Source organism: Macaca thibetana, chromosome 18, assembly GCF_024542745.1.
Source record: "Macaca thibetana thibetana isolate TM-01 chromosome 18, ASM2454274v1, whole genome shotgun sequence".
Lineage (NCBI taxonomy): Eukaryota > Metazoa > Chordata > Mammalia > Primates > Cercopithecidae > Macaca > Macaca thibetana.
The window spans coordinates 32912415-32928003 of NC_065595.1; the positions used below are offsets into that span (position 1 = coordinate 32912415).

Below are 15589 nucleotides of genomic sequence, written 5' to 3' on the forward strand. Positions count from 1 at the left end.
GGCATCAGTGCAGTGGGTAGGAGGGACAACCCTCTTTACACTGACCACCCCCTCAGCTTGCTTTAAAACAGAAGAGGGTGGGATTTTGCCCTGGTGTCAGGAAGGGGTACGGTTATGTGAGGGCTGGTGGCCACCCCTCCCTGTTCCCCTTACTGAGGGATTGGGGGGTACTAGAAACCCTCCGAGCTTCCAGGTCTTCATTCTAAGCCTCTAGTGTCAGCTTCCAGGGGCCAGTGGAGACCCTGCCTCCTCCAGGGGTCTTTCCTGACCTCCTAGCCAGCAGGGTCCTCTGTCCCGCAGGGCATCAGTGGATCCCTCTCTGGTTCTTGCTGGTACTTTTGGCCACAGCTTTATGCCCTGCTTTCCTATCCCCAGGTGCTGTTTCCCCCAGGTCGGCATCCAGCCTTTTCCGGGTATTGATTCATCCAGCATTTAGTGAGTAGCTACTCCAGGCGTCAGGCACCAAGAGGGGCCTGCCCCTCAGCAGTTCCCAGTGTGGTGTGTGCATGTGCATCTATGTACACGTGTATATGTCTGTATGTATGTGTACATGTATGTGTATGCATATATATGAGTATGTGTGTATGTGTATATGTGTGCATGTGTGTATGCATATATGTATATGTGTATATGTGTGCATGTGTGTAGGTATATGCATATGTGTGTATGTGTATATGGATGTGTGTGTGTGCATGCTTGTATACATGTATATGTGTTTATATCTGTGTGTATGTGTGTATATGTATGTGTATGCATGTGTATGTGTATGTGTGTATAAGTGTATGAATATGTGTATGTATGTATATGTATGTGTGTATAAATGTGTGTATGTATACGTGTGTATAAGTGTATGCATGCATATGAGTATGTGTATAAATGTATGTATATGTGTATATAAGTGTATGTATATGTGTATGTGTGTATAAATGTGTGTATGTATGTATAAGTGTGTATGTATATGTGTATGTATGTATATGTATAAATGTGTGTATGTATATGTATAAGTGTGTATATGTATGCATATGTGTATGTATGTATATGTTAGATGTGTGTATGTATGTATATGTTTGTATTTGCATGTGTGTGTATATGTGTGTATCTGTGTAAGACTGACAGCTGAGCAGGGAGATCAAGTCAATGACTGTGGTTTGGTCTGAGGAAGGCTGAGACGCACACAAGCTGAGGTCCCAAACTTACCCTGAAAACCGAGGCCAAGCCCAGTAGCGTTTGAGGCAGGGATGAAAGGCTCTTGTTAACGACCCTGTCAGTGGTCTGCAAATCCACCAGAAAGACGCAGCGTCCTTGTTAATTTCAGGCCTCTCAAAAGCAGCCCTGCCCAGTCTGTCCTGGCCCTCTCCCTTGAATGTGTCATCTCCCTAAAATCCTGACCTCCTACACTTGGGGAGGGTCCTCCTTCCCTCCATCAACCGCGTGCCCAAAGCAATCCCCTAAGTTCACAGCATCCCGAATTCCGGTAACCCTTTAGAGGTTCACGTATCCCACTACTGTTTTGGCCCTCTCCTCTCCTCCTTGGGCCAGCCAGTGTGATGTTGGTTCCTTAGCAGCCCTGGGGAGAAACAGAGAGCCGGGAGGCGTGGGGAGAGTCCAAGGAGCCATCCTGAATCCTCAGGCCTCCCGTCCGTCCGCGAGTCAGTGCGGCCATGCGGGCACCAGGGGGCGCCAGAGCGTCGGGTTTCGCGCGACGGCTCTTCGCAGTCCAGCGGGTTCGGCGCGCGGCGGCCGCCAGGGGTCAGCAGAGCGCAGGGCCGCCGGCGCGGCGCACAGGGCTGGGCGGCGGCAGCTGCGTTCCGGGCTCCGAGCGCCGTTCTCTGTTAGGAGGGTAATTTAGAGCAATTACACCGATTATTATTGCTTTTCTAATTAGTGCTTTTCCTACAGAATTAGCCGAGTGTTTATTAGGAGCTGCTTGTTGCCGGCCGCTTAACTGCTTCGCTGCCGGGCGCGGGAGAGGGGAGGGGCACCGCGTGGGGCTGCCTGGTTATGTGGTTTCGCATAAAAGCACGGATTAAATATTCATTCTGCTTTGTTACATATAGCATTAAATTTTTATCAGCTGTATGTTTTCCTTGAAGTTTTCCCTGCGTGTTAACGTTCAGGCGGGCTGCAGAGGAACTCCTGGGCCTTGGCGGGTGGGGAGGACAGATCTGTGATCCTGGAGGCCAGCGGGGTCCCTCTGACGTCTGTGACACCGTTAGACGTTTCCCAAGCGTGTGTCCCCGGATCCTTCTAACACTGGGAGGGAAGCAGGATGGATGGGGAAACTGAGACCCACGGTGAGGCGTCTTGCATGACACTCCCAGGGCTGACGCAGACCAGATTGTGGGTTCCGGCACGGAGTCTCCACTACTGTCATCTTTGGGACCTTCTAAGTCTTCAGGCCCCTCGGGAAGCTCCAGCGCCACTCTGGCCATGCGGTGCCATGTGGGTGGGCCCAGGCCTCTCCTGTCACGGGAATACAGGCTTCACACTTTTCCCAGCTCTATCCATCTAAGCCCTGCCAGGAGGGGGTCTGATACCTACGGTGCTCCTGGGTTCTGCCACCTCCCGTGCAGGTGAACCTTCCGGAGCCCTTGCCCCAGAGAAGCGGCTATACTTGGAGCGGGAGGCAGAGCGGAGAGATTGGGGTTTATTCAGGGCACTCCCCTTTATGGTGAGTAATTGTTACTTGCTTTGCCTCCAGGAGGTGGGGGACCCTTCTCACTTCACCAGTCCTGGGGAACCCCGTGTGAGAAAAACTAGAGGTACAAATGCACCCACAGCAAACCAGAGGGTGTGGTTTGTACTGCCCCACCTTGGTTCACCGTTCAAAAGGCTTCTTGGAAAACCCCTCCCTGGGTGCATCCAAGTGTTTGTTTACAGCTCATTAACTACTTGATGGAAAGGTTGGGGTGGGGGATATATTGACAGAAAATCAATCAGAAATGAAGATTAACGATCTCCAAAATATTCCTGTGGGTCCATAGAGAAATGGGACTTGAGTTCTAAAGGCAGGGTCTGATAAACTAAGATTTTATTTCTCCATTTGCCATTGCACAGAGAGAGGCCACCAGGAATCGGGCTGTGAGGATTCCCCACACCTGCAGGGAATTTGAGATGGGCTCCAAGGGAAGCTTTTAGCTGTAAGGCCTCTTCCTCCTGGCCTTTGTTCCTGTCAGCAGGCAGAGAATAGAGAAGAAAGTCGGGTTGGTTCACTCTACCACCACCGTGAGACTAGGCAAGCTGGGACCAGGACAGCGTCCCATGGGTGCTTTCGCTACCTCCCACGCCTCTGTTCCTGTTTTATTCACTGGATGAGATCAGGCTTCCCAAGTGGAACTGGAAGGGAAAGGCAGGCAGGTATTTTCAGATAAGCCCATGGGAGCTAGAGGTCAGAGAACAGCTGGAAGATGCCTCACGCCAGTCCCAGGGTGGCTCTGGAATGGCACTGGCCACGGTTGGTCCAATAACAAGGTGGAGAGGAGCCCAGGCTTGGTCCCTGCCCCCCAGTTCTGCTAGCAGGCTTCTGTCTTCGTCTTCCCTCTTTTCCTGTGACTGCAGTTCAGGCAGGGTACAGTGGTGCTTTAAGTTTCTGCCCCTCACCCTGAACACAGCTGCGTAAGACCCTCCAGAGGTCCTCCAGTCTGGGGCAATGTGTCTCTACTGAATCCGGCCCCAGGCTGATTGGGTTGCCTGGGAGAATTCCCAGATCCCCCTGCTGCAGAGGCCTGTTTGGGGCCCTGCACTTCTTTGGCAGGGCTGGATTTCCCAGGCTGAGGGGCTGGCTCCCCAGGTGCACCACACTTCAGTGTGCCCCCAAGATCTGGCCGCCTCCCCTAGGTACTGTCATTTAAATCTGGCTCACCTCTCCCTGACTGTTGAGGGACTTTTCTGCTTTCCATCCTGCAGAGATCCTTGAGACTAAGAAGCTGAACAGAGTCTGGCTGCCTGTTTAAAATGGAGAGAAAGAAAACAGCAAGGGAGAACCCCAGCGTTTGGATTGCAGTCTTCACATCTTGCCTCATGGGGATCCACATGGTGAACGTGAACACAGTGCTGAGGCTTGTGTGGAGTCTGGAGTCCATGAGGCTGGAGTCCCCAGGGCAGAAGGTGGACCACTGGAGCTCTCAGGCATGGGAGTGGCTCACAGCCATCACCTTTGAAATCTATTCTCTCGAGACATTGGTGAGCCTGGGCTGCGAGGGTCTTCTGGAGACACCCTCCTGCGCTTAACACTGATGTCGCTGACCGGGAAACTCTGGAAGAGCACCATGAGCTTTCAAGGCTGGAAGAGGTTTCAGATGGTCTACACTGGGGTATCTACTGGTGGCACTTAGCATTACTGACATTTGAGGCTGACTACTTCTTTGTCAGGCGACTGACCTGTGTGTTATGGAATATCTAGTAGCATCCCTGCCTCTGCTCTCTAGATGCCAGCAGCATGCACACCTCCTCCCGTGTTGTGACAACCAGATATGTCTGTAGACATTGTCACATGTTGTGGAAGAAAAAAGTCACTCCCAGTGAGACCCATGACTCTACACTAATCTTCTTTAACAAAGGCACAAACCAATACCAAGAAATAGGATATGGCATAAGCAACATCATTGAAGGCTAACAAGCAGAGGGCCCAAATGCTTGGATTCTGGAATTAGCCGCATCCAGACTCAAATTCCACCTCTACTACTCACTAGTTCTTCTGTGATCAGAGACAAGTAACCTCTCCTGGCCTTAGTTCGCCCCTCTATTAAATGTGCATATTAATTTTACTACCTGTATGGGTTGCCATATTCAATAAGATGATGCACATGAAGAGTTAACAAATTGCCCGACATCGTGGAAGAGCTCAATTAATATCTGTGAATATCAGAATCAGAAGATAGTTCTGGACTTTTCTACTGATTAGAAATAGAAAGGCCTTCAGAAGGTATGAGACAATGGCATTCTGAGGACACCCAACAACCTCTCTCTCTCTCCAAAAAGACATAGACATAAAGAAAAGCCTTTCGGCAAAGTTCTTATACATGCTCAAGCATAATAAGCTGAGGCTGGGTGTGGTGGCTCATGCCTGTAATCCCAGCGCTTTGGGAGGCCGAGGCGGGTGGGTTACGTGAGGTCAGGAGTTCGAGACCAGCCTGTCCAACATGGTGTAACTCCGTCTCTACTAAAAATACAAAAATTAGCTAGGCATGGTGGTGGGAGCCTGTAATCTCAGCTACTCTGGAGGCTGAGGCATAAGAATCACTTGAACACAGGAGGTGGAGGTTGTAGTGAGCTGAGATTGCATCATTGTACTCCAGCCTGGGTGACAGAGTGGACCCCATCTCAAAAAAAAAAAAAAAAAAAAAAAGAAAAAAAGAATAATAAGCTGGGCTGTAACCCACGAGGGAAGATGGAAAGGAGATGGTGGGAGCAGATTAACCAAGGAAACAGCAGTGGGCCTGACCCTGAGAGGGCCTTGAGGTGGAGGTGGCTGGTCTGGTGGTGACAGGGAAGTGCGTCACCGGGACAGTGAACAGGTGACTGGCTGGCATATCACAGCAGGAGCAACAAGTGGCCCTTACGTAGTTTCTTGCTTCTGCCATCGGCCACGTAGTATCCACAGGAGTGGATGCCTGGGGCAGGTGCCTGTGATAGGTTTGGTATCAAACAGGGGGTTTCCTGGGGTTGGGCAAGTCTTAGAAGGAATGAGGATCCTTCACTCCCGGGTGACAGGGGTGTGTGGCCATGACCATCTTCTGCTCTCAACAGTTGTTTCCTTTCTCTTCAAGCAGGGTGAGCAAACAGAATTGCCAGTGCTCAGCCTCGGAGAGGAAGGCAGAATCAAGAATGGCCAAATGTTTGGGGACAGTTGATGTCATAACGCAGGAGCATCCAGATGACAAGTGAGGGAATTAACTCTGAGGAGACAGAGGGAACAGCATAAGTAGAAAGGACTTTAGGGTAAGAAAAATCAATTTCCTCTAAAATATGTGAAAGCATTTGGATCTATACAATCAGAATTAGTGACTGGGTGCGGTTACACCTGTAATCGCAGCACTTTGGGAGGCCGAGGCGGGCGGATCACCTGAGGTCAGAAGTTCGAGACCAGCCTGGCCAACACGGTAAAACTCCGTCTCTACTAAAAATACAAAAATTAGGTGGGCAGGGTGGCGGGCGTCTATAATCCCAGACACTCAAAAGCCTGAGGCAGGAGAATCACTTGAACCTGGGAGGCGGAGGTTGCAGTGAGCTGAGATCATGCCACTGCACTCCAACCTGGGCAACAGAGTGAGAATCTGTCTCAAAAAAAGAAAAAAAAAAGAAAAAAAAAGAATTAGCTAGAGATTATGAAAATGGAAATTTTGCTAGTTGAACAAAAACCTCAGAATTGGTGGATTGAATTGCGGGATGAGCATAGATGAAGAGAGAGTAGCCGAAAGGTCAAGGCACGAATTTCTCCAGGAATGATGCAGAAGGTAAGATGACAGACAGAGTAAAAGGACAGTTAGTCAACACCGACGACATTTAAATAAGGAGTACCAGGAGGATAAAATAGAAATAATGGAGAGGAGGTTACACTGAAAGAATTAGCAAAAGAATTTTCCAGAACTAAAGAAAGACACAAGTGCTCAGATTTAAAGGGCCCACACGTAGCTGGCAGAACAAAACAAAACACAAACATGGACATGTAAGTGAGATTTTTAGGACAACAAAGATAAAGGAAAAGTCCTAGAAGTCTCCTGAGAGAGAGAGAGAGTGAGAGAAAAAACAAAAACAAAAAAACAAAACTTACATACATAGCGCAGTTAACCCTTGAACAATTTGGGGGTTAGGGGCGCTGACCTTTTGTATAGTAAAAAATCCACATGTAAATTTTGACTCCACTGAAACTTAACTACTAATAGCCTGCTGTTGACTCACCAATAAGATAAACAGTTGATTAACAGATACTTGGTATGTCATATGTGTTATATACTATATCCTTGCAATAAAGGAAGCCAGAGAAAAGAACATGTTATCAAGAAAATCACAGGGCCAGGTGTGGTGGCTCATGCCTCTAATCCTGGCATTTTGGGAGGCTGAGGCAGGAGGATAGCTTGAGGCCAGGAGTTTGAGGCTGCAGTGAACTCTGATGGTGGCATTGCACTCCAGCCTGGGGGTCAGAGCAACACCCTGTCTCTAAAAAAAAAGAAAAGAAAAAACAGAAAAAAAATTATGAAGAAGAGGAAATCTATTTATTATTTACTAAGTGGGAGTGGAGCATCATGTTGAGTAGGCTGAGGAGGAGAAGGAAGAGGAAGGGTTGGTTTTGCTGTCTCAGGGGTGGCAGAGGCAGAAGGAGACCTGCCTGTAAGTGGATCTGTGCAGTGCAAGCCCATGTGGTTCAAGGGTCAACTGGGGCTTCTGTAACAAATTATTACAAACTGGGTGGCTTCAAACAACAGAAATTTAATTATCAGAGTTCTGAAGTGTAGAAGGGCTGATTCCTCTTAGAGGCTGTGAGGGAGAGCCCGTTCCATGCCTCTCTCCTAGCTCGGGTGGCTCCTGTCAACCTTTGGCACTCCTTGGCCTGCAGCTCCATGATCCCACTCTTTGCTTCCATCTCCACATAGCCTTCTCTGTGTCTTGCATTCTTTCCTCTTCTTTTAAGGACCCCAGTCTTTGGATTTAGGGCCCACCCTAAAATATCCCATCTCAAGATCCTTAATTATATCTGCACACACCCTCCTTGCAAATAAGGTCACACTCACAAGTGCTGGGGGTTGGGACTGGGACTTGAACGTGTCTTTTTGGGTGACTCACTGCAACCCACTATGCATAGGAACAAGAATTGGATTGATATCACATTCCTCATCAGCACAATTGGATATAAGAAAATAATGGAGCAATATTTTCAAAGCTCTGAGGGGAAATGGCTTTGAACATAAATGATCATTCAAGTGTGAGGGTAAAATGAAGCCATATCAGACAAGTAAGGGTTCAGAACATTTACCAGCCTTCCAGTTCTTCTTTGGAAGACTTATTGTCTTCGGCTAGTGTGTAGGATGCCTGCCTTCCTCCATTTCCTCCCCTGTCAGCAGGGAAAAAGTATCCCAAATCGCCTGGCATTACTTTAAAACATTAACATATTGATATATAAAAATATTAACATACTGATATATAAAATATTAATATATTTATTTATGGTGTTTAACAAACTATTATGATTATTTAGACAAAAATATTATTAGGTAACATAAGAGAGTGGTTTGTTATCCTGTTCTCTGTGTCCTAAATCTGCACTCCCCAGAGCAACCCCTCTCAACTCTTTTAGCTATTTAATCTGCTATTTACTTCTATTTTTTACATTTCTTGCATATATAGCTATTTCTTGATTTCTCAGTTTTAAGAGTTATTGATTGACTTTCAACCACAGATAATTAAATTTTAGCTCTTTTACACACCATGTGCTCTCTCACTAAACACACAAACTATCCTTCCCCCATCCTCCAATAGAGCTGTATCACAGTTTTTCATAAAAGTCACTATTTGGGTGTTTATATTAGTGTGAGCATATAAATATTATTCATAGCTAAGCCATGTAGGGTGCTATGATTATAATTCTTTTTTCTTCCTCCTGGATTGATACTTTTGTTTTCATTTGCTTAGTTTGTATACTTGTTAGTGTATTGTGAATCCATTCCTAAATTCTTCTACAGAGCTGAAAATCTCTTTAGAATATGTTCAAAAATGTTAACTATTCGATTAGCTGTCATCCTGGGATTTTTCTTCACCTCTTTTCTTGGTGGGATTCTTGGGTCACATGTCTTTCTTTTTCTTGGTTTACTTCCTTATTTTGGAGATCTGTATCATTCGGTAGTTTCCTGTGAAAATGAAGAACTCTCACTCTTGGCAGTTTGGTTGGTTATAGAATTATAAATTGGAGAATGTTTTTCTACCTTCTTTGAAAGCATTGCTTCATTGTCTATTAGCTTCCAGTATTGCTATAGATATTCTGATTCTGAATCATTTGAATTTGACCTTTTATTTTTAATATGATATTTTTCTACACTCTGGAAGCTTTTAGGGTCTTCTATTGATTCCTGCTATTCTTAAATTTCATTATGATGTGCTCTAATGTGGGCACATAGCTACCCAGTTAAAAAATTCTCATTTCTTTAGCCTCCTTTGCAGGTAGAGTAGCTTATACATGTAAATAGAATTACTGTGTTCTGGGAAATCTCTTTTAAAGAGTGGGATGCCCTTCTTTTTCCTTTTACATGGAAAGAGATGTGATGGTTGGAGTGCTGGCAGCCGTATTGAACCATGAGACAGCATTAGAAGAAGCAGCCCTGGTCTGTGAAGCAATAAGATAGAAAAAGCCTGAATTCCTAACATCATGCAGAGACCACACTAGCCTTGGGCTCATTGCCATTGAGCTGTCTTTCACTTGAGAGAAAAATAAATTTCTATACCTTTAAATTACTATTTTGTGTGCTCTTTGTTAAACAAAGCCAAACATTTCTAAATGATAATATCGGCACAATAATGTGTTTTCCTTCATGAAATCACTTTTAAAACACTTTCAAATAACTCTCAATGCTTCCATAATAAAAATACACAATTACTTTCTCCCTACATTTATCTGAATAAAATTGAGATGGGCATTATATAATTGAGCACCTTACATACAACAAATACAGGAAAAGACTGAATCTGGAGGAAAACATAATAAGGTTAAAAGGAACCAGTAAGATTTGTTGTTTATTGTAAAAATGTTTAAAAGTTGAAAACCATCCAGAAAAATTTCAGATGCCATCATGGGGGATAGCAGGGCTGAGGCAGTGAAGAAGCGAGGGAGGGATAGGCAGTCAGTTTGTTCTTAGTTTGATCTAAGGCTGAATATAGATACTGATTATTTGTAGATATTGTTATAGAAATGCAAGGGATTGCTGACAAAATTTTAAGGGTAAACACCAGAAAATAGAAATCCAGGGTATAACTTTCAAAATATTAGAAAAAATTGAATCAAATGAAGACAGCTCAAATGAATTACCAAAAGGCAGAAAAATGGGTAGAAATCAAATAAAAAAGCATAATAAATAGAATACATATAGAGACATACACACATACACACACATCATTGTTAGAGTAACTCTAAGCATATCAGCAATCACAATACTTTTGAATGAGTCACATTCCTTTCAAATTGGATTTTTAAAAATCCGGTTTCATGCAGTTTTCTAGCAAGATACATATAATGTAAATAGAAAAATTTAAAGCAAAAGGAAAAATGTAAAGATATATATCAGGGAAGGCTAATAAAATAAAAATAGGGATGGTAACATTACTAACAAATAAAATAAAGAGGAATATTTTATGTTGATGAAGAAACTCCCTGTTAAGATAATATATGATAATTATGGGCCATTACATGTATAACAGAAAACTTACATATGTAGAAAGCAAAGTTGATAGTACTGCTGGGAAATATAGATAAATATAATATTATAGTCAGATGCTTCAACTTACTTCTCAACAGATCAAACCAACAAGAAAATCAAGTAAAGTTATAGGGGATGCAAATAACATAATTAATAAGGCTGGTGATATATAAAATGCATGATATATACTGAACAAATAGAGAATACAAATTTCTTTCAAACACGCATAGAACATTCACATAGTTGCCCACATATTAGGTCACATATAAAATTTAATATATTTTTTTCTTTTTTACATTGATACGTAGTATTTGTACATATTTATGGGGTACATGTGACATTAAATGCGTAGAATGTATAATGATCAAGTCAGGATTCTAGCATATCCATTATCTGAAGCATTTATCATTTCTATGTGTTGGGAACATTTCAAGTCCTCTCTTCTAGCTATATTTTGAATTATGCAACACATTGCTGTTAACTAGAGGCAGCCTACTCTGCTATCGAATATTAGAACTTAATTCTTTCAGTCTAACTGTGTGTTTGGTAGCCCATTAGCCAACCTCTGTTCATCTCTCCATTCCCACCTCACCTTTCTTTGCCTCTGGTATCTATCATTCTAGTCTCTACCTCCATGAGATCAACTTTCTTAGCTTCCACATATGAGTGAGAACATGTAACATTTGTCTTTCTGAGCCTGGCTTGTATCACTAAATATAATGACCTCCAGTTCTATCCGTGTTGCTGCAAATGACATGATTTCATTCTTTTTTATGGCCTAATAGTATTTCCTTTTGTATATATAGCATATATTTTTTAATCCATTCATCTGTTGATGCCCACTTAGGTTGATTCCATGTCTTTGCTATTGTGAATAGTGCTGCAATAAACATGGAGGTGCAGGTATCCCTTTGTAAAATATTAAAACATTTCTAAAGATTACCATGATACTTAAATGCCACATTCACAAGTCATAATGCAATAAAATGTGAAACCATCAACCAAATAATGGCAAAAACAGAATCTCTGGACTTGTAATTTAAATAACACATTTATCTCAACAATTACTGAATCAAACAGTTAATCAAAATGGAAATAACACATTATTAGAACAAGCACAAGAACACAATATATCAAAATATGTGCAATATGATTCTTCAGAATAATGAATATGTTCATTATTTGGAAAAATACCAAGTCTGAAAATAAATAACCTATGATTTCAACAAGAAATTAGATAAAAAACAAGAATATAAAACCAAAGACAATAAAGAGAAAGAATTAATAAAGATGAAAGCTCAAATGAACAGAAAACAAAAAGCGGAGTTAATTCATAAAAGAAAAATCTTTTTTTCTTTTTTAAAGACCACTACAAGAGACAATCCTTCACCAAGATTGATGAACAAGGATTGAAACAGATAGACAACAGCAGGAACTAAAAATGGACCTAATTACAGCAGAAAAATAAAAAATAAATTATAATTGGAGAAAGAATATTTATGGTAAAATTATCACTCTCGGCCGGGCGCAGTGGCTCAAGCCTGTAATCCCAGCACTTTGGGAGGCCGAGATGGGCGGATCACGAGGTCAGGAGATCGAGACCATCCTGGCTAACACAGTGAAACCCCATCTCTACTAAAAAATACAAAAAACTAGCCGGGCGAGGTGGCGGGCGCCTGTAGTCCCAGCTACTTGGGAGGCTGAGGCAGGAGAATGGCGTAAACCCGGGAGGCGGAGCTTGCAGTGAGCCGAGATCCGGCCACTGCACTCCAGCCTGGGCGACAGAGCGAGACTCCGTCTCAAAAAAAAAAAAAAAAAAAAAAAAAAAAAAAAAAAAAAAAAAAAATTATCACTCTCGTTCTCAGCTTTTCATGTCTGCAAGTATACTATAAAGATATTATTGAAGTTGTTACTTTTTCGTAGAGTTAATGACCACTTTAAAGTTCCTAGCTTGTGTATCTTTAGATGATAAAGGGTATCATTGTATTTTGCGTGCATTTCAAAGTTATTGTTCTTTTAAAGGTTTCTCCCCTCATGGTTTCAACCATTCTGGATGTGTCACAAGTCAGCTTGCACTTCATCTTAGGTTTGGCTTTGTCTACAATGCTGTGTCACTTCCTGGGGCACCCACATAGAGGATGCTCATTTGGTGGTTGCCAGAGTGAGTATTTGTGCCCCCGCAAATGTTCATATGTTGAATCCTAACTTCCAAAGTGATGGGACTAGGAGGTGGGGACTTTGGGAGGTGGTGAGATCATAAGGGTGGAGCCCTCATGAATGGGGTTAGTGCCCTTAACAAAGAGAACCCAGAGAGCTGCCTTGCCCTTTCCACCATGGGAAGACACAGGAGAAAATGGCCCTGTAGGAACCAGGAATGAGCCCTCTCCAGACTCTGAATCTGCCGGCACCTTGACCTTGGACTTCCCAGCCTTTAGAACTGTAAGAAGTAAATTTCTGTTGTTTATAAATCTCCCTATTCTCTTACAGCATCCCCAGTGGGTGAAGATAGTGGATATATTCGAGCTAGACTTTTTTGGTTGTGGAGGGTAGAGATTTATTTTGGAATAAAAGGTGTTTGTCAAATCACTTTTGGATTGGATTGGAATTGAAATCCGTCAGGGATCTCTCTCTCTCTCTCTCTGCAGATGCCCTCCAGCCCAGCCCTCTCCTTCTCCCGACAGCCTTCTTCATAATGTGTGTTCTCTATCACGCCAGGGTAGTGTGGTTTTGAGTTGACTCCACCTTCTGCCTCACTGGCCCCATCTGTCACTCTTCTCTAATTGAAAATCGTGAGAGGGCTTGGCTTCCCTCTCCAACACCAGGCCTTAACAGGTCACTGTCCCTCCCAAGGTGTGGCTGCCCCTTGGTTGGGTGCCCGCCTCTGGTCCAGTCAGGTGGATTCCAGGGTCTCCTGGCAATGCACACGCAGTGTGGGCAGCAGCTGCATGGCTTTGGCCATTTCCCCTTGGATGGGCTGCGAAGGTGTCCTCCATCACTGACATCTCCAGCACAGGCTGATGTGGTTGCCTGGGAAAATGAGCACAGTCTCCCAGGCAGGTCCCTCAGAGGGTCTGTGTCTCTGCTGCCTCCTTTATGGCTGTCCTCTCCCAACCCCTGTGTCTGCAGGGAGAGGGCTCTGAACCTCTCAGAATCTGGGGACTATGTCAGGGGGCAAGGAGGGCATCCAAAGGCCTTGCCTGTGCTCTTGGAGACTGCACATCCTTAGTTGGGATGAAGCTGGTGACATCCCAGCATCGAACTGGCCTTTGGGCAGAGTTCCTGGTATCTCCAACTACAGCTGCTTCTTCTTCCATCCCTGGAAATGTGGGAAATGCACAGGCTTCCACAAGGCCTCTGGGGCCACTTCCTTGTGGGTGGGAGCCAGCTCAGGCAGCCATCACCCAAAGCCTCACTTTTGGTTTTTTCTACCTCTAGCAGGAATGGCTGAATCCCACTCATACTTGGCTTAGTTCAAGTGCTGCATCCCTGGAAGCAACTCCAGCACTCCTGGCTTGATCACAGAGCCCAGGGGTGTTCTGCTATCACAGTGTTTGTGGTTGTCTGTACCATGGCTCAGTGTTGGCTACCTCTCCCGACCAGGCCATCCTGAGCCTGATGGAGATTTCCTGGCTGCCTGATGGCAGGCTGGGCCATGTGCCGTGTTTCAGACAATGAAATGTGGGTGAAAGAGACATGTGCGACTTTGTTTTTTGAAAATTTTAATTAATTTATTTATTTATAATTTTTTGAGAGACAGGGTCTCACTGTGTCATCCAGGATAGAGTGCAGTGTCATGATCATGGTTCCCTGCAGCCTTGGCCTCCTAAGTGCAAGTGATCCTCGCACCTCAGCTACCCCAGTAGCTGGGACTACAGGCATGCACCACTGCACCTGGCTAATTACTTTTTTTTTTTTTTTTGTAGAGACAGGGTCTCTCTCTGTTGCCCAGGCTGGTCTTGAACTTCTGGTCTGAAGGGATCTTCCTGCCTTGGGTTCCCAAAATGCTGGGATTACAGGCATGAGCCACTGAGCTTGGCCAGACATGTGCCACTTTGAAGCAGGCACTTCAAGACCCTTCCATGTTGCTCCACTGTTTCTCTTTTCCCCACGCCATAAGACCTGCACGCCTAGGACTTGGCATGCTCCTGGATGCTGCTTCCACCTTGGTCCTGAAGTGAAGAGGTCATGGAGCAGAGGGTGATGACCAACCTGTGATGGTCATGAAGGTGAGTAAGAAGTGAGCCTTTGCTGCTGGAAGCCTGAGGTTTGGGGTCACCTCTTTCTGCAGCATCCTCAGCCTGCACTGTGACCCTCTATTTGCTTCTGTCTCCTGCCCTAGACTGTGAGCAACTTGGTAGCAGGGACTGGGCCTTTCATTTATTCAACACCTACTCATTTGGTGATCTCTAAGTGATGAGCACTGTGCTGAACCTTGAGGATAAAGACATAAAGAGATTGGTCCATGACCTTGAACCTCCCAGTCCAATGGGGACCCATGCACGTGGCAGTGATGAGAGCCTAAAAGAAATGTGCCTGAGAGGCCGTAGGAGTCAGAGAAGGGGATCCCTCACCTGCTGGGGATGGGAGGGCCGGGGCAGGTGGCTCATAAAGCTTGTTTATGGAGGTGAATATGTCTCTCTTTGTCAATTAATGTGTAAGTTTGGGCCATCCCTCATTCCAGAAAGGTCTTGAAGGCGAGAAAGCCTTTGGGTCTGTGCCTGTGACCCTACTGCCAAAGAGAAAGGTGGCACGTTAAGTCCCTCTGGGCATGTTTGTTGAATGTTGAATGTCCCAGCTTTGTTCCATTTCTGTTCTCTTCCTTCCTCTGTTGCAAACCCATCCTCCTGCCCTCCCCCTTCCTGGGTCCCAAGGATTTAAGCTTCTTCCCCCCGACCCCCCCAAAAGCGGATGGCTTTCCTGATACACATTAACACCTACAAGCAGAGTCCCTGGCCTGGAATATAAAGAAGGCACTGTTTGATATAAATGTTATTCCGGAACACATATTTAGGATCTTCAGAAAATCCTCATTCACCTTTCAGCTTCAATACCTTAGATTGAAGGTGCGAGAGAAACTGTGTGTAAACGGCATTTAGAGGTGAATTATTAACATTAAGACCCTCTTTATTAGACAGTCGTACACAAAGGAATTTTATTTCAGATCCTCTGACACATGACAAATGGCT

The 15589-nt window shown here is 44.6% G+C and overlaps 1 protein-coding gene across 7 annotated transcripts in view; it reads left to right on the forward strand.

Moving 5' to 3' along the window:
* The window catches only part of IER3IP1 (immediate early response 3 interacting protein 1), a 1095035-nt gene that overhangs the window by 482906 nt on the left and 596540 nt on the right, over positions 1-15589 (forward strand). The window lies entirely within an intron of this gene.